At 47.5% G+C, this 26,576-nt stretch overlaps 1 protein-coding gene across 1 annotated transcript in view; it reads left to right on the top strand.

The window, feature by feature from the left end:
* esrrga (estrogen-related receptor gamma a) overlaps nt 1-26,576 on the top strand; it is a 230,985-nt gene that overhangs the window by 31,954 nt on the left and 172,455 nt on the right. The gene's annotated exons all lie outside the window — the stretch shown is intronic.

The raw sequence follows: 26,576 nt of genomic DNA, 5'->3' as shown, positions 1-26,576 counted from the left end.
ACACACAAAGTAACCAGGAGTTAAATGCTCCACTGAGTGAGGCATCAAATGGTGGAGAGGGTCTTGGGACAGGAGCTCCGAGAGTTGGCAATGTCACGGCCCTCTCAGAATGTCACATGTCACCAGTCCTGCATTCTCGAGCTCGCCAAAGGCACCATTACTCTGTTGTGTAACTTCATAAACTTCTATAAGTGAATTTTTATTGTCCGGGAATCCTGGACTGGATAGGCACTCCCTAAAAAGATTTGCTTTTTAAAGTTAATCTTAGCGACATGGCAGGCGATAAATACAGTACATAAAATAAAAATGTGTTTCAAATCTTTTCATATACATCAGTTTTACAAAGACACAGCTCAGGCCTAAATAGCCACGAGTCGACTCCTACTTCCTCATGCTTGTCCGAATTCATCCACAGCCACATTCAGCAAAGCGACGGACTTTCTGCCAGGAATGAAACTCCAACATCCACACCTCTAGCACTGCTGTGGACCAGAAATACAAGGAACCAGCAAATCTGGAAGGCGGGCATGACTGCACATAACAGGCTGAAACCGACTGTCAGGTTGGCCTTTCAACGGCTCATCATTTGCATTTATTTGCTTGGCAGACACTTTTATCCAAAGGTAAACGTAATCGAGTAACGTTAGCCAGGGGGCTGCTTGTTCAGCAAATGTGTAATAGGACCGGGAACAAGAAGTTGATTGTCACAAGTGAAAAAGATGAAATAAATAATTACTTACAATCAAAGATTACACTCAATGAAGCCATTAATCGTAACTAATAAATTAACCAACAATATGAAAGATCACAGAGCAACTTTGATTTTTTCAATCAGTTAGCCAGATATTCACAGAACAGAAGGGTCTTCAATTGCTTGCTGAATACAATGAGGGAGTCCGCAGTTCACATGGAGGTGGGCAGCCCATTCGCGATACCACACAGACACTGTTCACTGGCAGACCCGAGTGGGTGAGGTGCACTTTACCAGGGTCTCCATTTGCACTCGGGTGCTGACCCCTTGACCACTCTTTAGACGAGCATCAGGGATTTGAACTCCATGCATGTGGCTAAAGGGAGCCAATGTAGCGACCTGAGGAGAGGAGTGGCGTGGGCCCGTCTCGGCTGGTTAAATACAAGCATTCTGGACCACCTGCAGCGGTTTGATAGCACATTTGGGCCAGAAGCAAGTTGTCCAGAAGGGCTTGTCTCGGCTCTCTCCGATCACAGCACTTTAAACACTCCCGGACTCTAAAGGACGGCCTCACGTCCCAAACTCTGACTTCCCACTTGTGCCAGACCATGTGATGCTGCGGGCTTCTCCATGTGAAAACAGTGGTGCCCATCTCAAGCGCCTTCTAGTTAAGGAACTTGAGCCAAACCTTCTTTTTAAGCTGATATCTGAAGCACACACTAAATGTGGTTTTAGAAGTTGCCAGAAGCATTGAAGAGCCAATGACTTTATTAATAAAAAATAAATAAATAAACAAATAAACAAACATTGTCACTACCCAGCAGGCTTCAGCCGGTGTGCTCCACTTGTGTGTCCTAATCAAACAAAGGCAGGATGCACAACAAAGATCTCAAAACGCTTGAAGGTCTTAAACAAGTGGGGCGTCTTTCAAAGCTGGCACAATAAAATGTGGCCTAGCCACGGTTGGAGACTCGAGACCCCTTCAGATAGAGTGGACCGTCGTCTCGTAATGGACTTCTTTAAAGTAGATGGGGCCCGTGGACACTGCCTTGGTGTTGGAGTCTGACACCAAGTGCCTCACCTTAGAGTCGCATGTTATACGTGATGCATTATTGCCGTTTTCTTAAACACATTACTTCTAAATAAAGTGAGATGAACAAAATTAATGGAACACCAAATTCTACTCAGAATGCCGACTTCGAGACCACGAATGTCAGGCCACTCAATGCAGAGAGTTAAGAGGCTATCATCCAAGAGACATGTCGTTTGTGTAACTCATCGGTTTCTACCTGGCAGCCGCAAGACCGTGGCATTGATGTAAGGGCTACAGAAAAAAGCAGACCCACGCACAGAAAGTGCCCACCTGCCCACTCCCAGTTAGGACAGCTGACTGCACTGTGTGGGCATCAACTGCTCTGTGGATCGAATAAACCTAAATGGTCCGTCATGCCTAATTTGGACCGTAACAGGACTCTGCGTATCTGAAAGCATGACTTTCATTTGTGTGAACTTTGCCCTTAATTAGTGTCCATCTCTACAAATGAGGTCCCCTGTAGTCGTTCTCTTCATAATTTAAACACTTCATTCGTGTCACCTCTTAGTCTCGGTTTGCTTCGACCATGAAGGTTTTTCTCTTCCCCACTGTCATTTTCCTGAATCTGCCTAGTTAATCTTCTCAGGACTCTCTAGTGTTGTTATGTCTTTCTTGTAAGATGGAGACCATGGAGATGCGGCATTACACAGATGCAGTATGACCTTCCCTACCTTGTGCTGCACACAGCAGCGTGCTTTATAACTTCCCAGTCACCACTCTAATAGCGGCTGCCCACTGCCTGGATGTCCACTGGGAAGGCCAGGTCCTTCTCTCAAGTCTCAGACCTCCCATTGTGTATAAACTTCTCACATTCTGACATCCTGCAGGCTACGCTTTACGCTTCCTTCCATCACAAGTTTGCCCTCGGCCGCCCGCTTGACTGTCCCGACTCCTAACAGCCGATGTGGAGTTTTGGTGAGCGCCTGCTGTGCTGTAATTCGCCCAACGCGGCCTCGCCGGCAGGCTCAGCTCATTTTACCCGATGGATGAGATTAAACGTTACAAGCAGGTTCAAGCACACTTTAGATCTTCGCGTTTCAGGAGGAGCGCTTGGCTTCATTACTTTCCTGGGCAGATAAACCAAATAAGACAGACATTCTTCCAAAGCAGAAAGACTTTTCTCACCAGAAGCCGGAAAAATAACAGGGGGTTACATAAATGAGAGCAGGTGCACTCACGCAGAGGTAACTATTCAGCATATGTAAGTGCAATTCGAAAATCATTGTCTTGCAGAGAACACTCGAAATTGGTCCCTAATGGCCCTGCCTTTTGTCATATGGTCTTGATTATAACGCGAAAATTGCATTGCCATGCCTTTAGTGCAAACGAGATGGATGAATAATTGTTACGTGCATCGAATAACTCGTCTTACTCTGGGAAAAGCGACTATGCCTGCCTTCGCCTGCTTTCTATGGTCATCGTATCTCCCGCCTCGAAGTGCTGTCAGGAATCCTCTAGGTAGGTTATTTATCAACTCGGCCTGATAAATATGCATATCTCTTGTGTTGCAGGAGATTTTGCTGCAAAAAGTCTCTTTATTTAACTTGGACAATTATGGATTCTCGCCGTAGACAGGAGCGAGCAGCTCTTCCACTTTGGTTTTATATAGAAGTGTCACTGACCTCCCAGTTTGGTTTTGGAGGTCATCAGACGACGACACCGAGAACAGCAGAAATCTGCCTTTTCCTGTAAAATGAGCAGCGATGGAGTGTTAGGAAGGGAACTTTTCAAAGGTTCTCCTCTGCTGCTTGGAAACTGAAGCTTGCTGTTCAGATGTACGGTGGGCCATCTCACCTGCTGTAGAGGAGCAAAGGAGGAGGCCTCTCATGGCGGTGCCAGAAATTGGACAACATTTTCAAACTCTGAGCTGCTGGGAAGCTTTGATTTGGAATTCTTTACACGTTGAAAGACACAAGTAAATCAAAATCAGGGCTGAATGTGGGAGAAGAAAAGGTTACAACTTTAAATGTGATAAGCTAATCATCAGAAGGACAAGGGCTAGCGGAGAAGAATTAGCTCTGGTAGTAAAGGAAGAGAAGACCCATGAAACGTGCCACGTTTGGTGAGAAATCGCTCAAGGGTTACAAGCGTGTGTAGGTTTGGTCTTCACAATCTGCATCCCAAGGTTCTCACACCTTCTCACCCATTGTAGGGGGTTTTCTTGTTTTGGGGGTCTTCCTTGGCGGTCATTGCATCATGCATGGAGTTGGCATGTGTCACCATATCATTGGTGCCTAACACCCTGGAGACCATTTTATCAGGCTGTGGGGGGATGCACAGTACTGCAGCTGGTGTTTGGTTTGTGGCGATAGGGCAGATGAGCCCTCCAACAAATCAGGAGGAGGAGGAAGAAGAAGAAGAGTCTGCCATATTCATGAAAAGGACTGTGACGTTTGTTCCTACTTTAGTTTCGTGAATCTGGAGCCGACTTGAGCGGCAAGGAGGAGTCTGGCAGAGCTCTTGGTTTCATTTTCAGTTGGCTTGTTTCCACTAGCCATTTGTCGCCAGCCTCAGTGAAGAACTCAGGCACTTGGCCAAGGGGCTGCTACATCCTGCCTTGTTTTGGGTACCCGCTGAATGCCAGCTGTCCAGCCACTCGAGTGGCGAGGTGGTGATGTTCCTGGTCAGTTTGGCTAAGACTGTGGCAGCTGTGCTTCGGCTCTCGTTATGAAAGTGACCGCTGTGTTTAGCTGACCACTTCATAATGGGGGGCTGTGGTGGTGGTGGTGGCCTGAGGAGGGTCACTAAGCTGGTTTTAGCTCTTTGTCCGCACAGGGAGTGGGTGGCCAAAGGTTAAACTTCAAAACAATGACCTTTAGCATTAAAGTGACAAAAAGTAAAACACACACACACACCACAAGAAGAACTGTGTGCCAGCTATTGTGCCAAAGGTGAAGGGGAAGGCAGTCAGATGCCATTATACTTAGCGACAGGTTTTTTCTGCATTTTGTTTTTTCCTCTGCCATTTCCAACTTTAGGCTTCAGACCCCCCAGCAACCCCCCAAAATCCCAACTCCAAGGTTTTGAAAAAAATAAAGCTGTGCATAAAAACAAGTGGAGCGTCAGACATAAATGGCTCAGCCGTCTTCTTCAGACGTTAAATCCACCTGTTAGCTCAGCATTTCTAGTTTACTACTTTGACGTTTCCTTTTTAAATTTATGAAGGGAATCCTATGGCGATATTTCCGCACAAATCGCTCCCATTCACGTGTTGTATTTCGCCTTTTCTCTTATTTTTCATCGCCCCCCCCCCTTCACTATTTGGCTAAAATGCAGCCAGCCATTCACCTTTCTAACTGGCTGCTTTTCTTAATAATTCTCAGCTTTGTTTTCTTGTCATTCTTCCCTTACTTTACATATTCAGATGTCACGGTTTTCTTCAATGATTTATATTGAAACAGAAAAGACAAGATAGCACATGTAAATGTAAATGTTAACTTTTAAAAAACCCCACACATTCTCCACTGGCCTGAGTGTCAGGCTGCCCTTTGACCTTCTTGCTAAAGTTGGCACATCTCCCTCCAAACAAAGAGCTTTTATTGAGGATCAACTGGAACTAAACTCACAAGAGAGACCCTCGAGGTCCCCCTAGTGACAGGGGACTTGACACGGCGTATGACAGGCCAGGCCCAGGGAGAGCACACAAGAGCCATGCTGCTCAGCCAGCACTCCATTACTGAATCAAAGCAACTAAAAATAAAAATCAAATCAAATGAAATAAAATAAAACTAAGGAGCTGCAAGGCAAACACCACACAAGACGCATGAGAGCAAACCGAAACGACGTTAAACTTGCTGCCAGAAGCTGACAAAAACTGCACAACAGCTTTTTTCTTTCTATGTATTTGCATTTGATTTGCTGCTGAACTACTCTTTAACTTGCTCATTACATTCATTTAGTATTAAAAATATTTTGACTTTCCTTTAACATATCAAACCTCCCTACTCTCTAAAAGAAGCCAACAAGCTGAATGCATACCTGGCTTTGAGGCCTGCTTTTATAGAGGGGGAAATGGCTGCCATGATGTCACACCCTAACCTGCATAGCTACACCCACTGCACTCTGTGACCACGCCCCATGATGTCACCACAAGGCAGCCATCTTGAGTGAATTAAGAGAACAAAAGAAAAATGAAAAAAAGTAAAATGATAGAAAAAGGCACTGTGGGAGCTGACGCCCTTCAGCAAACAACACAAATCCCCACTGCAAGGTTCAAAACTGAGTTTTTATTTATTTATTTATTTTTATGTATTTATTTCCTGCTGTGCGCCTCGTAATATTTGTTGGCTGTGCTATCACATTAATTAGCTATTTGCCTCTCTCAGGCTGCATGGCCCCCAGTCAAAGTTTCTTGATCTTCCTCATTTTAATTTGCATCATTCCATTGGGATTTGGGAACATGAAAACAACAAGTCAAGAAATGAATAAACTGATGGAGTAAAGCGTATATTACGCTAATTTGAGAGCTGGAAACCTTCAGTGTTTGTATTTTTATCAATGAAGCGCACTTCCCTCCGCGTGTCGCGTGTTGGAAAGTCACGGCAAACTTAAAGACAACCTGACCCTGGATTTATTAGGGAAAAGCCACACGGCTTTAACTAAAAATTAGACGTTTGCAATGGCTCTGACATTTGATTATTACATAAGTTACAAAAAGAAGATGAAATCGATTAAATGGTACCTTTTGGATTTTCTACAAAACAGTAAAGCTGCCATTGCATCAGAGAAAGGACTAATAGCTGCAGTGTCTGACTTTGAGCACGAGTTATACTTTTGGTTTTCCCGCTGCTCTCCGTCCACTCCTCTGTTTAAGTCCGTGGGCTTTTGCTTAGTTTTCTTTTTATAGTTGCGTTCACGAATACTGCGACAAACACCTCCTGTGATGGCCCTGTCTGTCTGTCTGTCTGTCTGTCCACACAAAGCTACTCGTCTAGTTTGTAGAAACACCGCGAGCAAATCAGGTCAGGATATTTTGATTTTGAGTTTTGAAATTCTCCCACTGAAAAGCTTTGTCAAATTTGGAAACTTAAAACAGAGAAGCATTCTGTACAAGTCCTGGCTTAGTCTACTCAGGAGGCTCCTCTTCTTGTGTATTGTGTCTGATTGGCACTCAGATGCCACCTCACATCTCCTGCTGCTTGAAGTGAATTAAATGAGTTCTGTAAGGGCTGCGCTATACGCAGAAAGAGCTCAGGGCCACATTACCTGCACATAGTTACTGTAAAGAGCGGCCATCGTCAAGGTGACCTCATTAGTGACACAGGAGCGGTGTCGCTGCCCCAACGGGTCCAAACACAGGACGGCATCAGAAAGGGAACTGCAGATGAGTGCTGCGCCGCGGGGGCTCAGCTTCTGTGGTGCACAACGAGTGACAGGGTGACAGAATGACAGAGACGGGTGTGGGGTTGCAGCTCATCTGTGCTGTAAGAGCCATGTTTGCTTCTGTGTATCTTGAGACTAAAATTCAAATCTTCAAGGTTTCTGTCACCTTTGCTGTTCCAAGTATACAATAAATCAGTTCCTCTCAAAGTTATTTCTATAATTTCATCCACTTTGAATGTTACGCATCTGGACTTCAATGTAAAAACGGTTAGGCCTGAGCGCCTCTCGCGTTACGAGATAAATGACACTCGGGACACTGCCATCTAGTGAATAAAACAACATCAAGCTGCAAACAAACTGGGAATATTTCTAAGTATTTCGCCACTCCGCGGTAGCTCATCAATATTCATGAGTGGGGTGGAGCCTGGCGTGTGAGCAGAAAGCTGTAACGTGACTTTTACAACAAACCTAAACTGAACCATTTCTGGCAGGTTGTGTGTTAATCAGCCAATACGTTTTTAGCAGAGTTTAGATGGCAACTCTCAGTTTAGACTGGAAACGCAGAGAAGCCTTTAAATAGTCTGAGGATCTCATTTTCATTTCATTTTTTTTCCTATGGCTGTTTAGTTTTATTTTAATAGTTTCTTTACCTTTAGGGGGTTTGAGTCATGCAGACTTCAATTTCCACATTTATTTTGGGAATAAAAATTTACTTGAAGTAGTTAAAATATTGTGTCCTTTTACTACTAGTGGATGGTGTTTCCTTATGGACATGGCCATCTTGAAGGTGATGTCATCAATGTGAAGGTCAGAACGTCTACGACTTCCTCATCTGAGATTGCGGATCGAGCCTGAAGACTGAGTGCTGAGTCTCTGGTTTAAGATCCTCAGCTTCGCATTTTGACTTGAATTTTAGGGCCTTGTTTGTGATTTGCTCAGAGATTGGGTTAGGGTTATTTAGGGTTATTTAGGGTTATAAACTTCTCGCTGTGTCTGATGCTCTCCACGTGTGACTCGACGAGGTTTTGACCAACCATTCCAAGCACATTAGCAGTCCGACTCTATGGGATTTTGTGACCTCTGGCGTCCTGTCGATGATGAGTGCTGGTTACCGTCTTTTTATATCATTGCAGGCTTCGAGAAGGATTAGCACAGTGTGGCGTCGCCTTCCCTGAGTAACACTGAAAGGAATCTGCAGTCAACAATGGCTGCTACTCAAGTGGAAAATGCTTTCTGTCATTTAATGACTAATTCACGTAAAGCGAAAAGCTGTGCGCTGTTGGATTTAAGAATATCTACGATTAATCAAATTGAAGAAAAGATTTTGTAAGGCCTGAAGAATTCACTGCTATGCCAACACAGTACGGTAAGCAGTAGAGGAAGCGTCGTAACGGCCTCTCCATGTAGCCGGTATGGTTTTGTGAATTTCATTCCTTCCTCGTGGCTACCTTGTGTGCTTTTTGGATGGCTGCAGCTCTGCTTCCATGGCCTGTGTAGCTTTCAGGGGGCGTGTCTCCCAAGGTCGTGACCTGTGTGGTAATTGTGGCAACGGGTTTAAATGTTCGCTCATTTCACCGTGTCTTTATCTGAGCTGCCGACAACAAACCTTCCTAGAGAATTCCTTGCTTTTGTTTTCAGTTTCGGACTTTCGCTTCGTTTCTCTGACTTTGTCCTGCCGTTTTGTTTCCGTTGTTATGGCTCTTTTCGATCTGTCAGTTTGAACTTTTTCTTTTTCACGTCTTTCTCCTGTTTCTTCCTTTAAATCTTTTGTCAGTTTGCTGTCATCACAGTAAAGTTTGGTCTGATATAATATTTCCTGCAAGGTGGAGTGAAGTGGAGTGTCATTGTGGATCTGAATGTGAATGAGAAGAGAGTGGGGTGAGCTCTGCAGCGTCTGCACCGGCCTGAGTTTGGAAGGTGGGCTCTCGCCCATTCTGGATTCTTTAAAGGGTTCGTGTATCTGTTTGACGTGTGCAGCTTCTTTCCGGGCTGATTTTAATTTCCTTTTTTTGATAACACAACAGCAGTGAGCTCAAATAGTTATCTCTGTATAGAGTGAAGGATGCGGCTTGGGTCCGGTTTGACTCTGCGAGTGCTCCTCCTCCTCCTCCTCCTCTTCCTCTTCTTGTTTTGAACATCAGCAGCTCGGTGGCTTCACCCTTCACTGGGTAAAATGAAGCATCGAGGATGTGATCCAACGCAGCCTGACTGGCCCACTGGGTTCTGTTCAGCCATTTTTACCTGCGGCTTCGACAACAGACAGCAGGGCTGACTCTGAGTTGGTGTCTGCAACGACGGCGGCTATCAAGCCGTTCTGAATGGCCAACCGGCCGTAAACGAGGCAGCGATTTTCTTTTGTCAAATTTGTTTTACTTTCTCCTTTTTTGTTGTTTTCATTGTTTGTCTTTAGTTTTGTATGCAACTTTTCTGTGGTCCTTCTAGTTGTCTGCCTTGTTGTCTGTAGGTTGAACCAAGTGGGGCAGGACCACCTGACGCTGCTGTTGGGTAAGATCTGAGACCCCCAGCATCACTGTTTAGTTTGTGTCGTTTGGCTCCCTTTGGATTCCCTTTTGTATTTTTGACTTTTCTATTTTTCTCGACTCTTGTTATCGGTTTTACTCTTTAGATTTGGATTTGGATTTGGACGTGCTTCAGGCTTACGTTGAAAAGCAATGCTTTTGTCTCTTTTGTTTTGAACTCTTTTTAAAATGAACTTTCTTTACGGTTCTTACTGCCTTTTGGGCTCCATTTGCTTCTTACGTCGGAGGGCCAGGCTTAGTTAGTGTGTGTTAGGCCCGCTGGGAGCCCAATAATAATACGACCAGAAGAACAGGAGCCGTGAGACGCGTCTCTGGTTTGGATGGCCGTGATTTCCAGGCTTAGGCTCTTCTCAAGAGTGGGGAGCCGAGTCTCCTTCCCGCTGCTTGTCCTTGTTCAGGTGGGCGCCTTTTCCACTTTTCAACCTGAGCTATCAGAACACATTGAATCTTTGGTGGCTTTGTTTCAACAGTTTGGCTCATTTTAAACTTCGATGGCAGGTGGCAGAGGATGAGCTTTATCTTGATTTTTCTACTTACGTCATTAGCGGGTCATGGAGAGTTGAAAAGGTGCACCCAGTCCCCCCCGCCCCATACCAGTTTAAATTTGGTTATCAATGGATTTGCACCCTCGATTCCCCGTTGCAGACTTCAAGGTTTGTAATCTTGGACAGCAATGCATTCAGTCCCACACCTCATACTGCGTAAATGGCGGATAACTCAGTTGTTCGGAGCGTATCCTGCGTTGGCTCCATGTTCGCATTCTGATGTTTGACCACCAGTATGGCCTTTCTTATTCCAAGGGTCTGTGGCACTCAGCACTTTACCAACTCCATGTGTATTTTGCCCAGTGACATTTTCGACTGAGCTTTTCTTTTCTTCTGCTTTCCTCCATTAGTTGTTTTTCTCTCTTTTATATTCTGAGGTTCAGCCTGATATTTCTTAAATTCATTTTTACATGATGTTGCTTTACTTTCACGTGAGAGAATTCATTGTCCCATGGCATGAGGTGGTGCAGATTCAAGTCTCTTGGTGTCACGGGAGTCCAGTGACGCGAGGGCAGAGCTTACAAAGAAACACACCTGATGACTGGCACTAACAAGTGGGCCATTTCAACATCAAAGATAAACGAGAAGTAGAAATCAATCCAATGTTTGTATTTACGCACAAATTGGATTTGCATTTGTAGCTGCGTTTTCCCAAAGTTCTGCAGCTTTAACTCAAAAAATGGGATTCAACAAAAGCCTGACGCGCAGAAATGATTCCACAGACAAATATCTTTTAAAGGTTTAGTTAAGTTTCAAAGTAAAAACAGTCCACACAAAAAGAAAATTAAAGTAACAAAAAAAAAGAAAAATGAATGTTAAGAAAAGTTCAGTTCTAAGCTTAATCTTGTTACATTTCAAATCGTTCCCATTTCAAACGTTTCAGAACCATTTCTAAACGGTCAGAAAACTGTATGCTTATCCCATTTCTAACTTTAAAATGGGTCTTTCAGGTCCCTCTTTACTGGGACCAGTTGTTACCACAACTGAGCTTATTATCAATCACACTGTGTCTCAGTTATAGTAAGAAGGTTCTATCTCTTGATAACTTATAGGGGGAAAAGACTGTACCATAAGTTATGACTATGAAAGACATTTATTTATATTCTATTCAAATTAAGCAAACATTAATATGAGTTGAACTCCAAACTTGAACTTTCTAAGATTGGCTCTTCCAGCATTCTCTCCATCATTCTCCCTGGAAGTGCAAAAGGCTCCAATTTTGTTTTTGTAAATACGGGTTGGCAGTGGGCTGAGGTGCCAGGATGCACGGGTACACACACATTCACCCATGGCACTACTCCCCAAGAAGCGGGGGTCACCTGTCTTTCATGCCATTGGCACCACCCCAACCTTTTGAGTCCCTTGTGGTTCATTGAAGGTGCTTTGGTGGTGTTAGTGAACCCTCTTGGGATTTTTATTGTGCCCTCTTTGGGTTTTTGACCTCTGCTTCTCCCCTTCTCTTTGGATTTGATGGCCTTTTGTGTTAAGACACCTTCATTGAGGCCTTTTGGGCTCCTTGGAGTTTTTCTGTGTTAGTGAGCATTGTCGATAAAGTATCTTCTTGTGTCCATCTTGGTTTACAAATCAAAGGTTGTTCCCCCCATTCACTTGTGGAGTTTTTTGCTACAAAACTCCCGATTTCCTGACCAAAGCCATAGTGCAACAGAAACATGAAATATTAGGAGAAAAGCACAAAGCCATTCAGCGTTTCCCTACATGCGAGCAAGCAGATCTACAGATGAAGAAGAAGGAGAGCTACATTTGTAGGCGGTTCATGAACATCTCCCAAAGGCATCAAAACGGGCCTAACAGCAGGCTTTGCCGCTTGGGTTGCAGGTGCAGTTTGAGCCCGGCATGGCCGAGTACCCCCAAGTGATGAAGTGTGTCCATGTCGACTATTCTTTGGATGATTTAAATGGATGTCATTTCTGCCACCTCACAGCTCCTGACTCAAGTCCCAGTCCGCCTACTGGCTCAGAGGATTTTCTGTGTTCTCATCCAGGCAACTCCAGTCTCCCCCACTGTCTCACACCTGCATGCCGCAGACTGGTCCGGGGCCAGTGATTGTGCCCCACTGTGGAGTGGCGCCTTGCCCCTATGCCACATTCCAAGGGTGGCGAGGAGCAGCAGGTTGCCCGGTCGTTGGTCTTGTGAGGCCCCAAAGCCCCTTAAAGCCAGTGGAAGCCTTGTTGCCCGCTGCTGTGTTAAACTCAAACACACTCAAACATTCTGCCTAATTCATTTTTGATTCTCTCCCCAGAGAGGCCGGCAGATTTGCTTTGCCAGAGGAAGCATCGCGTTACTTCTCGTCAATAATTGATGCCCTTTGGTTCACAGAAACTCGGCCAAAAATCTCTAAATAGTTACAGACTGAGTAAATATGGCGCATCGCCACAGAGAGACACGATAGAAAACATGGACAGACGGACGGATGGATGGACAGACGCCCCCGCCAACATGCTGAACCAGAAGGTGCAGATCACTTTTCAAAGGGTTTGGTTCTCTTGACGTGTTCTTTTAATATTTATTATAAATGAATTGGCTTTAGATGCCACATCGGTGGTGTCTCATCGTATTGCAGTGCCAGCGTAGCGTAAAGCGCGTTGTTAAGTGTTACTGATAACTTCTACATAAATAAACATTGTTATAATGACACTAAACGGCCTCGGGGTCCCAGGTTTCAATGGCAGAGGGCAGGCCCTGAGCCGCTGGTTTGTATTTTTTTAAATTTATTATTTGAATTGATTTTAATCAGAAACAGATAACATTCCACAGAGTCAACTCAAATTTAACAAATCAAAGTAAAATTTGACCCACCCAAGAGAAGGAGAGAGGGGCCTGCAGCCACAGCTACTCTGTAAAAGGAGCAAGAAAGGCAGGGTGTCCTCTTCCCCTATAAAATGTTTATCCTAAAGTGTTATCGATTCAGTCCTGCCATATATTCAAAAAGTTCTGAACGGACCCTCTAAGTGATTCCAGTTTCACGTAGTTTTAGTGGGCTGGGATTCCTCCAGTCTAAGTTCCAGCAGTGAGGTGAAGCCCGTTAGAGTTTGTTTGTCCTTCTCCACTTTAAGCCCCTCTGGGTGCCCCCCATACACAGCTGTTAATGGGTTAAGAGGGACTGGGACACCAAGACAGGCAAAGCTTTGGGTCCAGAATGTTGTTAATTTGGTGCCCACCCAGTGAGGCTGGAGCTCGAGTTCAATGTTCGTAGGTTGGTTCTCACCCTGGAAACATTTTGGACAATTTTAAAGAAGACAAATGGCTCACCCTGCAGTGGGCTGGCACCCTGCCTGGGGTTTGTTTCCTGCCCTGTGCCCTGTGCTGGCTGGGATTGGCTCCAGCAGACCCCCGTGATATAGCGGGTTGGATAATGGATGGATGGACAAATGCGCTCGATGGCTTTCTTTTAACGTCCACACAGCCGATGACTTGTGTCGCTCAAAGCCCAACAACACAACGCTAACGGGCTCACTGCAGGCAGAGTGGGAGGTATGGAGGAGCCTCCCCTGTGAAAGTCTGTAGAATTGAAATCCTCCATTTTCAGTTTTGGAACTCTTGGTAAATTTCAAGTTAAAAGTCAAGGTTTGTAAGCCAAATTCAATGGAGGAACCTGCTGGCCTCATTACACCCGCGATTGCTGCCCGCTCACAGATTGGAGGAGCTGATGACCTGCCAGCTGAGCCGGCCGGGCACAATATGATGTGCCAGCCTGTGTGCCAGGAACAGGCCGAGTGCACCAATCGAAAGGAAAGCTGTCCAACTAAGGTGACCAAAAGAGTGGTAAATAGGCCAGAATGGACAATTAAGACTGCAGGCCCAGAGAAGGTCAGAAGAACAGCCATTTAAACTGAAGACCAAGAGAGCCAACAACTAAACAGAAATGTCAGACAAAAGTCGCTGGTCTAAACAGTAATGAAGACACTTATTAGCACTAATGAACGGGGTAGGACTACAAGCTGCCATCTTAAATGGGCAAGGCATGATGCCATAATGTGTCATGTGACTGCAGGTATTGATTGACTTCAAACTGCAAGCTACAAAGAAGAACAAACAAGACCACAGTATGGTGGCATGATGACGCCCCCAAAATAAACCAATAAGATTATTAAATGACAGCGCCAACACAAGAAGATGAAGATCTAAAGTCCCAAAAAGATTTTGACCCCAACACCCCAACTCTGCTCTGTCCCTTTCTCTTGTTCAGGGGATCACCAGCCTGGGCGCAGGAGGTCTCACTTTAAGCTTTTGTTTCCCAGACTCCATGTAAAAATGTGGAATTATCTTAAACCTGCTGCCCACTAGGTGGCTGGGAAACTAAGATTATGGCACTTAATGTCCTCCGCGTGCCTTCCACTACATGGATAAACTGGCCACTTACAGCGCCTCCTGCTGTCCAGTCTGGGATGTATCCTTTCTACCGATGACTCGTTTTCCTTTACAGCCACAGAATAAAGCGATGTGTGAGTGAGGAGCGTCCTGTTGGCAGCTTCTCATAAGCGACTTATGGCTAACTTATCAAAGTAGGTGCAACTGCCAGTTCTGGGGGGCTAAACAGGGAGAGCCCCCAGCATCAGCCGGACAAGACAGTGAACACCCAAACGTTCCCATTTGCATGCTGAGACTTTCCACTGGGGTCTTTTCACAAGCCCTGATGGATCAGGACTTGGATTCTCACCTTTCTGTTATGACACAGGTGCCCACCTCTTGCCAGCTGCCTCACCCCACCATGAAGTGCGTTTACAGAGAAAAACTTCTTTCCAGCCAGAGGAGGCAGACTGTGACCTGAAAAAGGCCGACGCGTACGTCCAGAAAATCGATTTCTCTTTTACTGATTGGTAGCATAAAAGAGTCTGAATGCCATAAAGTGAACCCAATTAAGCGTCTTCAAAGCAGACAGCGAGTTTGAATTTCGTGTATTAATGTCAGAACTGGTCGGCCTCTTTATGCATCACAGCGCCTAACTGCATTGGCACAGGGGGCCTCCAACTTTGGCGGTCCTTGCTCTTGCTTACAGGTTGTTTTTGGTAATTGAAGAAAAAAGAAACTTTACCAAGGGTGATGCCCACCAGAAGCAGATGGGCCTGGTGGTTGAGTGTGGACCCCCGTAATGAGCAATAACTGCCGGCTAGAAAGTTGTGCTTCACAGACATCCCTGCAGGCGAGGGGGCTTTGATGCCGTTCCGAGACGTGCGCGTCTGCTCAGCCAGTGGCTGCTAGGAGTGTGGTGGGCTGGCAACCCGTTTTGAGGTGACCCTCACCACGTGGAACCTGGCAGTTGGGTTAGATGGGTCCGATGCTGGCTGAAGTGGTTGACCCGTTCATTGACTTAATCTTTGTAATTCATTTCTGGATTTGTGTTTGTTTTTATTTTTTCATGTCTTTGGTGACATGGCTAGCATTGTCCTCGATTGGTGGGTTTTATGAGGGGGCCAGAGTGGTCATATTTAAGAATCAGGGGCTCTGGATGCTCCTCTGCCGCTCACTCATTGTGGTGCACTCAGTTTCTCCGCTGTCTCCAGGGGTCCTGCACCCTCAACCCACCCTCCTGTTCTTCATTACATCTGTTGTTGGGGTACAGTGGCATACGGGTGGGAGACATAGGGAAGCTGAGCACAAAGCCACAAAATCCTACAGTCCTCAGTGTTGAGGGCAGCCACCCACACTTCTGTCACCCTTGACAAATCCGCAGACTCCTCCCAACAAGACCCCTCCAGCTCTGTTTAAATGCACGTCTGAGACCCTAATGGGTTCACAGGCCACCCAAAACCTCCCAAAACTCTGGTCCGCCCTCTAGTGGTGACTAAAAAAATGTAACCCCAGAAGGGACAGTGGCACATCATGAAATGTGATGCCATTTGGGTGGTCCCAATGCATTTTGAGGAACCTGAGAGTCCCAGTGGTCAGCAGGGCTCTCCTAAAGGTCTCACTGTGTTCTCCAACCAGTGGTCTACAGACTGGTACCAGTCCCTTTAAAGTTTTGCCAGTCTGCCAGAGTCAGTGAGCTCCCTGGTGATGTTTTTTAGTCAATGGGAAAGTTTATTCAGATAACATTTTGAACAACGAATGACGTCGTATTCTGTCTGTACACTTGAAACTCCAAGGGGCAACCTGACGCCATTCCAATCTAGTGTTAGGCAATGTGGACCCTCAAAACTCAAAGTCAAAACTCCACGGAAGACCCACCGGCCACCAAACAAATGTTATTAAATATAAAAACTCTAAGGGGGAAACTCCTCTCATTTGATTTTGGACACTCGAAACTCCAAAGGGTCTTTTGTCAGTAAATGTGGACTTTTGGATTCCCACTGCAGCCACTGGCTGGACACGTTATGATGATGCAGCGTGAATATGTTTATTTTGTTTTCATCCTACAGGAGCCACGAAGGTTGAAAAGCGCCGGTCCAGACAACTTGTCCTCCCGAGTTTGCAAGGGTCTGAAAGTGTAGGCCAGAGACTCTCACAATGGCGCCAAGCCAGTCTCCATATTCCGGAGGTCATCGTGACAGCGTCCCGACGCCATTGTGTCACAGTGACCCTGCCGGCCGCAGTGTGGGCACAGGGAGGTTCGCCTTATGACGCTAACGTCACAGTCACGTCTCCGCGCGGCTCGAGAGAAGGAGTTGTCAGTCACACCTCTAGCTCTGTGATTCATTGGACCGAAGTAACGCGCTTAACTCTCTCCGGCTAGCCTTGCATTTTAATAAGATTTCCCCCAAAGATTAATGTGCCATCCATTTCAAGATTAAAACAGACATTGTGATTTCAGAGAAAGAGAAGTTATTAAAAAACACCTTAACGCCCACTGTAAACACGCTAATATTGCCAAGAGCCGATTACTCACGTGTAATTTATCTGCCACGTCCATTATGACATACCAGGCGACGACACGTGGCGGGTTAATTTATGTGCCGGTGGCGACGGCGGCGTGCCTGTCCGTCTCTTCTCCCGATACGCGCCGCCATGCGGACTTGTTAATCCGGCTCCCTTTCACAGCCTCTTCTTCTACTTTTAACACAATTGAAGCTTCTTCTGGTGAACATATCTATTCATTTACTGATGTATGCAGGGAATTAAGCAGAAATGCAGCTCGGCCACATCTCCGTCGGCATTTTGAAATTCAAATCGAGGACAGTTTTCAGCTCATTTAAGACAGAATATATCATCGCCGAGCTTCAGTGCCTCTAAAACTTCCAAATTGCAGGAGAAAATGGATATCATCTCTTGGTGGATTCGGCGCGCAGGAGGCCGACTGCTCATGCACAACAAATGCAGAGTGACTGCTTAATGCAGCTTTAAAAACTGATGAGCTGCTCAAGTAAACAGTTCTTGTAATATGAAAAGCAAAAGGATTCTGCTTGAGGATTTCTGTTCAAAAGAGCAGAATATCAAAAGGCGCAACAGCACCTGGGGAGCGGGCCTGACCCCTGATCTGCCGGCGGGACTAGGCCGAGGTTGACTGCTGTGCCATTGCTCTGTGCCTCTTCTTGGGTGGGCATGGGACTCTGCCGGGGCTCGATTGGAGGGCGGTGGACTCTCTGCTGTGGTCCCGATGGCTTCATTCACATAGACCTCCTGGGTGCCCCCTGGGGTGGCGTTTGGGGGCATGGCCAACCAGGAGGAGACCTCACGGTGAACCGGGGACACGCTGGTGAGACGGCTGTATCTCTCTCAGTCGCGCTGGGAATGCCTCCATTTAAGGAGGTTACGAGGGGAACATCCTGGCACGTTGGGTTAGACTGCTGCCCCTGTGACCGGGAATGTTAAAGTCTGTTTGTGTGGAGTTGGCACGCTCTCCTGGTGTTTCGGCAGCCGCATATGTGATGCTAACTGGTGGTGAGTGTGCCCTTGTGATGGATCGACACGCCGGTCGCTCCCAACTTTGAGTCCGCTCCCAGTCCTTCATTCCTCCACCTCCCCACTCTGCCGCCGCCTGTCCACATGATTGCCTTACCGCGCTGATTGTTTTAATGCGTTCAGACAAAGTGGAGGGGACATGCGGCCTTTCATACCGCGGCTGGTCCCCGTGCACCGACGCCTCAGCTCGGCAATTGGATTTCTCTTCTCATGTTAAGTAGTCTGATTGGAGGCAGATTAGATGTGCAGTAGCGGGACGGCCCCCCCACCCTCACCCCCGCCCCTAACAGGTAACGTCGGCACCACCGGGGAGGGACGTGGGCCTGCGCCAGCCGCCGGCTTAGCAGCACGTGCGCGGCTCTGGGCTTTGAGAGGAGCAGAATGTCTGTTTTGAGGACATCAGCAGGGGGCTAATGAAAAGGCTTTGTTGATTTTAACGAATTACCAGGCGCTGTCGCCAAAATAAATATAATCTGCTTTTTGGATTAGTTGTCACAGACGATTTTACCTACTAACGGTGATTAAAGAGCCCGTGCAGACAAGCAGCCCAGCCACTCTCTGGTGACCTCCTCCATAAAACGGCAATAAATAGAAGTAAATAAAGACTTAGAGCATTAGTTATCTGTAATAAACAGTGACACGCCGGCTCGGGCTCGGCCGCACTTCAAAGGGCGCCTTTTGTGAACGGCGGGCACGTGGAGGCCGAGCAACGGGCCGCATTCAGCCTAACCTGACGAAGAGGCACCTGTGACAAATGACCGAGCGGGAGCGAAGCGGGGTCTTCTTCATTTGGGCCGCTCGGAGAGAATTAGACACGAAAACGACGGGCCGCGCGGATTTGGATCCCACTTTGAAAAGACCATCTCTCACCATTTTGTAGGGATTAGAAGCTGTTCCCTCTGGTGAATCATCTCATGGGCAGCCTGTCCCCACAGTCACCGCCCTGTCATTCTGGTGGGTGACCATTAGGGGTCTGTCTCTGGAGGGTGCTCTGTCAAATAAAGGGGGTCTTGTCGAATCTCACTGTGAGTGGAGATGGGGGGCTCGTAAGGTTCTCTTGTATTGCGGAAATGGGATGAAAAACGAGCAGCATGAATGACATGGACGTTATAGGCAATATGGCCAAAAGCCCACAAGAAAGTCGTGAAGAAGGAGGCAGCAGGTGGCACAGAATGCACTGGACAGTCATGTGAACAGCTGGGTCCCCGTGGCACTTCGAGTGCCATCCCTCTGCTTTGTCTTTTTCTTCTGACGCCTCACATGAAGGTCCCCGCACTGTCCTTCTGGTCGACATGGACTGCTGCGACGCTGCCCAACATCCTTAACATCTCAACCCCAATCTCCCATATCGCCATTGGCCCTGGTGGCACTGGGTGCGGCCTCACTGTGGTGCCAGTCTGATGGGAGGACACCAGTGGGCTCAGAACACGGCTGCCCTCATTACTGGGCCGCTTCCTAACCAGTTCAGTGTAGGGCGTGAAGAGCTTTGGGCCTCCGCAGGTGTGCACCTGGTCATAAATGAATATAGTGGTCCCGTCAATTGAACCCGCGTCTTTGTCGTGCCACTACCCAAAACCCCCCACCTAACCGGGGCTTCAAGGCTTTAAGACACCGGCCATCCTCGGCTTCACATTTATGTGCTGCAACTGCTCCATCAAAGCGGGCCGGCGGCGTGCAGGGGGGACTGGAAAGTGAAATGAGGAACACGTCTTAAAACTGAGATCTGAAAGAAAAGAACAATCAGCCTCCCCTGACAAACGGTTCAAAAACTCTTAAGACTGCAGTTTAGATGTGTAACGTCACGCCGAATACCAATGAAGGCGCTGTCACTCTCCATTTTCTTGAAGCCCTTTTGAAGTTCTCTTCTAAGGTTCCTCATAAAGAAGGCTGCAGGTGTCTCCACACTCACGCTGTCCTTACAAACTGAGCCGCGGACAGGTGAAGTGGACATCGGGGAGGGGGGTGAAGGCTGGCGTGGGGGGCAGTGCCACCTTGAGGTTTGTTTGTTTACAAATCGTACACTTTGGTACCACTATTGTGATTATTATGATTATTTGGACAATTGCAGCACAAACAGGTAAAGTGGTGACGCGGGATTCAGACGTGGGGGCCTGTGCCCTTCATTAGTGAACACTACTGCCAAGTGTGTAAGAAGTGGCACAGGTGGCAGTGCTCACCTTCTCCATTGGTAACTTTATGGCTTTATATAGTGCCTTTCAGCGATGAATGCCAAGCGTTTTGCAGATTCAGAACCCCAATGCAGTTGGAGGTGCAGCTTAGGGGGTTGAATGAACGTAGCTGCATAACGTAACAGTATATAGCGCCTGTCAGTTATGGATGTCATCCCAAGTCCCTTACAGCATAACTGGAGCACAAGGAGATGAAGTGGTACACTCTGAAGATGGCGACAAGGCAGTTGTATATAGCGCCTTTCAGCAGTCCATGCCAGTTTTTAACTGGTAAAGCTTCAGTTAAGGCGAGGTGCCCAGCTCGGTGGACTGTGAACTGGCACTGTCGTTTGACGTTATATAGTGCCTTTTAACTGTAAAGTGTTTCTCAAGCACAGAACTGTAGAACGATGGGCACAGTGGGCACCCTGCTGATTCAGAGGAGGGCATTCAAGTGACGTGACCGTGTAATTGTATATAGCGTCTTTCACCAAGGCAGGGCACTTGGTTCCATTTATTTTTACTGTTTAAATGGCGGCCCAAGCAGGCAACGCGACTCCCAAGGGCGGCAGGTAGGTCAGAGATGGGAGTCGAACCCGACATCCTGGTGCCACCGGCTCGCTTTCTCTGGACTTTGTCTTCTGCTCTCTTTTCGGCTTCAGCGTGCAGCGATGATATTGGCAGCTCAGGAAAAGTCATCGGGTTGTGCTGAGCGTCAAAAGTGCACCGTCGGCAAGACGTTATCGAGCGTGAGCCGCGCGAGGGGATCAGCGCTCCGTGGGCCGCGTCCCGGCTCATCTCTCGGTGCAGAAGAAGCCCAGACGTGGCCGCTAATGGATCGCAGGGCATTTGCTTTTGATGCAGCTGCCGGGGTTAAAGAGCTGCGCAGCGGATTTGCCGTTTAATACCTTCTTACGGTATTTGTCGTCTTTCCCCCCACCGCCGTGGATTACTGTTTAGGGCGATGATTTGATGGAATCCTGGAGTCGGTTGTAGAGTCGCCAGGCCTTCATTTGCGTTTCAGAAATTTGTACATCCTGTACGTCAGCGGGGGCTTGTTAAATCGCTGCCATGTTTAGGCCTCAAAGTTCAGCATTAGCATTCGAATTATTTCATCGTCTATTCCTAATAGAGCTTCCTGAGCACAATGTGATAAGTAAAGCCAAGTTTACTTTGTTAATCTCGCCATTCCCAGCAGGGGAGAGAGATAAGAGGGGAGGAAGAAGAATCGGGGGTTAAAAAAAGATGCGTTCTGCTTATAAATCACCAAAGGAAGTAATGAGCCAGCCAGCCTGCCACGGGCCCGAGTGGGCACCGCTCGCCTTCCAAAGGCCCTGGGCAGCCTCGGAGAATGGAGCCGACCCTCCGATTTCGCCAAGTCGCCTTTCCTTTTTATTCGAATAAGACGCGGCTCCCCCGAGAATCCCTCGTCTGCATGTTTAATTGACACGCGTGTGCAATAATGTGCAGCGCTGGCTTTCATTTGATTCAAATTGGCCGACAGTTTGGGAGATTTGGTTTAAGTAATTCAGGGAGTTCTTCTCAACATTTCATAATGTCTCGTCTCCAGCAAATGTAATTTTTTTGAACCCTCCAGGTAGCATTTTAACCTGTGCTATGCACAAAGAGCGGCGGCTTAAGTAATATTCCGTGAAATCCATTCCGGCTTGTTAAAGAGGATAGGACCCCTGAGATAACTTGAAATACGCTGGCAAAGTGAGAAGCGCCCAGAGAACCAAATTATCTCTGATTGCTCTTATTTACCTTACGTTTTCATTTGCCCCGTAACAGGCTGCCATTTAGGGCATCAGATCTCTTCCTGAAACAAAAATACATTTACGTGGGGCGGCTGAGAGGAGCCTCGAGGCAGAAGGCCAGCCAGAGAGACAGACCTGGCAGACCCTGGCCCGTCGCTTGGCTGGCACTTTGTGTGCCATTCAGCGCTCGATGAAAATCGTGCGCCAGGTCACGGACCTAAAGCTACTTCTGCAAACATTTCCCGATGACGCATTTTTGCTCCGTGCCTTGCGGCTTTCCCAGACCCAGGGGTCTAAATGGAGGGTTGAGTAGTGGCAGAATCAGAGGGTGTACGTTTCATTTCACGCACACACCAGGGGGCGCTGCTGTCCATCCTCCCCGCGTCTGTCAGCCCCTCCTAGAAGGCGTGCAGTGAAGTTTGAAGGGCGGCCCTGAACCGGCTAGTATAACGGAATGAGTGGACGCCGCTGCCGGGACGGGTCCCGACTCACCACAAGCCTGACGGCATCTGAGCCGCTCATCCAATGAAAACAGGGCATTTGGTGCGTCCGAAACGCCAGGCGGCCCTGTAGAGGACTCGCATCCTCCCTGTATTTGTACGGGGATGGAAATGTGGGGAGTAAACCACAAGAAAAGGATTATATTTTTATATTATGTACATTGGAGAACCAGCAACAACAAACCAAATCAAATTCGTAAAATATTGAACAATTATTCGAAAAGTAAAGCTGAATAAATAAATAAAAAATCAATCATAAGATAAAAGGTAAAGTACAACGCCTGCTTAGCGGAAAGAGCCCAAAAGTTGATAGAAATCATCGTTGTATGCCAAATTGGGTTGGCACAAGCCCGTGAAAGCAACTTGGCTCTTTTTCTTTCATCCGAGTTTCCTTAAAATGAGACTTTTAAGACCCCTCAGTGCCTTTTAACTTGCAGGGCCACCGCCGTCCCTAAGATGGCGGCTCCTGAGTGAACATTTCTTGCTCTTGCTGTCCCATTGGCAGGACATTTTTAAGCAGGTCCTTCAATTGCATTTGTCCTTCTTGCTCCCCCTTGTGGTTGTCCAGAATATCACCAAACTGCAAGGGCGGTGAAGCAGGTGGCACAGGTGTTGGAGGAGCCCACCATGGTGGAGGTTTATTGGCGTCTCCTCGGGAGTGAAGTGTGATGCATTGGCAATGGCCATTCTTGAAATAGGCACATGGGCTGGCATTACGCGAGAAGGCGAGCGTGTGAAAGGGACCTGGCATCACAGGGTGTGTGTTTGGGTGGCTCGTGTCCCCGTCGGGCCTTTAGGTGCAGGTCGATTTTGGGGTTTGCTCTGAGACTAATTTGTTTGTTGTCTATTTTGCACTCTGTCCGTCCTTCTGTGGACTTCCTCCGGTGCTGTTATGTTAGACCAACCTTCACAGGGCACTGCAGGCGAGGCCTCACTAGACCTCCCTATAGGACCTGACATCCCATTAGTTTAGCTGTGTGGATGTGGGCAGTCAAGAGTCCACCGTGAACCCCAGGTCCTCCTCATCAGGTGAACATTTGAGTTTCTGACCTCCCTTCGTGTGTTCACATCTCACAGTGTGACGTGTTCTGTTCAGGTCCGCCTGTAATGGTTTGGCTCGTCCTATGTTGTCATCGCCATCGTCTTTCTCCTGCTGTTGCTCTTACTTAGAGGGGCGATTAGCACGCTCAGGTAAGAAGCCCACTTTTAACACCTCCGAATTCTGTCTCCAAGGCGACAGGACATACGTTGGTGGCCTTGATTGACGTCGGGAAGTGTCTAAAATGTGTGGGCCAGACTTTATAGATGTCATCAACACTGAAATGGAGCGACTGCGCCGAGTTTGGGATTCGAATCGCATCTCAGTCCCCTTGTGCCCCACCCTGGTACTTTATGCCGCTGAGCTGAAGTCTTGAATGGCTGAGCATGCTGCCCGGCGCGCTGAAATGGAAACAGCCTTTATTTTAAGCTCCTCCAGAGTGCGGCTGCATTCTTTGCCAGTTTCTATTCTTCACCACATTACCTCACCACATTAGCGCTTGCATCTCCCTCCGCTGGCATCCAGTTTCCACTCCATTCACCGTGGCTGAGGATCGGATCTCACGACCACTTAGGCGCACGATGATCTCTACCCAGGAGAATGCAAACACTTTCTCGGTCAAATCTATCGATCGCGCTATTTCTAGCCTTCCATTTCTCTCAATCAAACCCTGGTTGGGTTTCGGAGGCAAGAGTTAATTCAGAAATGGGGATATGAATCCATGCAACGCTGCCGAGTGTCCGAGCGAGCGCCTTTAGCGCCCGGGACCTTGAAGGACTTTGCACCTTTGCTGTGGCCTCTTGGCCGGCACCTTCACAATAGAAGTGATAAAAGTCCGAATAAGGCGTCGTCCGGTGGGTTTGGGCGGCACGAGCCTCCCCGTGTGGACGACGTCACTCCGAGAAGACCTACGAAGGAGGCGACCTTCTTGTTTAGTGGGTTCTTCACATCTCATCACATCTTCTGTCAGTCGGGTGGTTTGAATTTGTGCTTCTGACGAGCTCAGAGTTTCAAAGGAAGCCCTCGTTTACATCCTGTGTTCAGTTCTTTGATTGAGCCGTGCTACTTGGTGTCAGCTAATGGCACAGAATGTGACGCGCAGTCCTCCTCCTCCTGCTCAACCCCTCTTCTGTATGGATGGACGCTGTCCGTTTAGCAGCGCGCTTACGGCTCGTTCCGGCTCGATGATTCCCACAACTTCATTTGGTATTCATAGAAGAGAAATTTACTGCAATTCAGCTAAACAGTAATGAATCAAAGGGAAACGGGCAGAAACTGGGCAGCTTTCACGCCATTTTGGTGAGGTGTTTTTTATTTTCTCGGATTGCCATCATCGTCCCATATCGGGAAGACAAAACACATCCTCTTCGAAGAATTCAGGAGCACCTCGGCCTGCCAGATGCTTTGGCTTTCTTGTTTGTTCCCGTTGCATCTAAAAAGAAATGAACTCGACGTTCAGCCCTTGGATTTGCGTCGCTCTTCATTGTGCATCCTCTTCATGCCATTGCTCGCTCTAATTGTCTTCCTCCCACATTGTGCCCACCACCGTCATTCATCCACTCATCCATCCATGTTATGAAGGTCAAGGCTGGCTAAGGTTTACCCTGACAGCATCACATACGAGGCAGGAAAGAATCATGAAGGGCCACCACATTGTCACTCATGCCAGACCTCCTTGGAATTGTCAACTTGCTGAATGGGACGTGAGAAGAGAACTCTCATGGGCACTTGAGGAGCCCCCCCGAAGTTGGAAACTGAGCCCAGGTCCCCAGCGTGGACGGAGACCCTGCTAACTATGGCATCACCAAGTTGTCTTTTTGGCTAATTTGAAATTAAAATCCAGAACGGCCAGCCCTATCAATTACAGGATCACAGATCAGGTGGCAACCCACATCCTGGATGCCAGTCCAGTCCATCTCTGGGCACATCAGCAGTTTAAGGTCTTAATACTAATCAGGGTGGGGAATCCAGAGAAAAGGAAAATAAAACTAGCAAAGTCCAGGAATTTGGGCTCCCGAAGGTGGGCAGGAAACTAGATGAAAATCGGTCATCTCACCCAAGGTGCCATACAGAGCGACTGGCTTACATGATGTCTCATGAGGTCAGGTGTGTATGAGCAGGTCATGCTGGGGATGAAGAGGACTTGAGAAGACTCCCCTGAACATCCAAATGGTGTCCATGTAAAGCAGAAGAAGACTGGACAGGTTCTGACCCTCTTTACTCCTCAAGGGGGTCTTCAATACCAGTTCTACGTGGAGTGCCAATCCTTTGAGTGCCACAGTCACTCATGTGGCCATCTTTGGACAACTTGCCAGCAATGGAACCCAAATCATTCAAGTGGAGACATTTGTGAGGACCTTATGGTACTGGGGGGCACGCCGCCCGTGAATAGCATCTTTCTAACATGTGCACCATCTCGCGGTGCTTTATCGTTATTTCTGTATTTCTACAGCATGGTCACTGGCAGATGAAGGGGGTCTCTCAGGAATTGAAATCAAATCATGGAGGTGGCCTGCCGTCCCAGAACATTTACTGTGCATATAGCGCCTTTTTCCACTCAACACCGTCCTGGTAAAGCTGATTCTCATATGAGGAACTGACTTGTGTGACCACTGGCAGATGCCACCTAGGGGGCAGAAGTCCGTTCCTTTGGACGCAGCACCATCCTCAGGCCCCTTATAGGCCAGCTATGCCACAGGATCCTCCGTATTTGGGGTCCCCTGGTGGTCAAAGTCGGTGACTGTGCTGTTGTTAATCTCCAGAATGGCCTTTAAACTCTTTTGTGGCTTTGAAGTTTATCTCGAATCAGGAAACGAGGTGCGGACCCCGGCGATGTCCCCCAACGCATCTTTTTCAAATATTTCTTCCCTGCCTGAACAAATGAATTATTTGTGTGAAAACCCAGAGAAGCTGTCGTGGGCACATTTTGACATGAAGAATAAATACACGAGACCGCGGTGGGATCGTCCCAGTAAAGCTCCTTGCAACATGGAAGCCCCCAGCCCGGCCGGTTGTTGTTTTATTTTTAATAGGACAATATGTGATCTCCATGATTAGTGCATGC

The sequence above is a fragment of the Polypterus senegalus genome, chromosome 16 (genome assembly GCF_016835505.1).
Source record: "Polypterus senegalus isolate Bchr_013 chromosome 16, ASM1683550v1, whole genome shotgun sequence".
Classification (NCBI taxonomy): Eukaryota; Metazoa; Chordata; class Cladistia; order Polypteriformes; family Polypteridae; genus Polypterus; species Polypterus senegalus.
The sequence above is the reverse complement of the archived record's forward strand: the minus strand, read 5'-3'. Positions and strand labels throughout refer to the sequence as shown.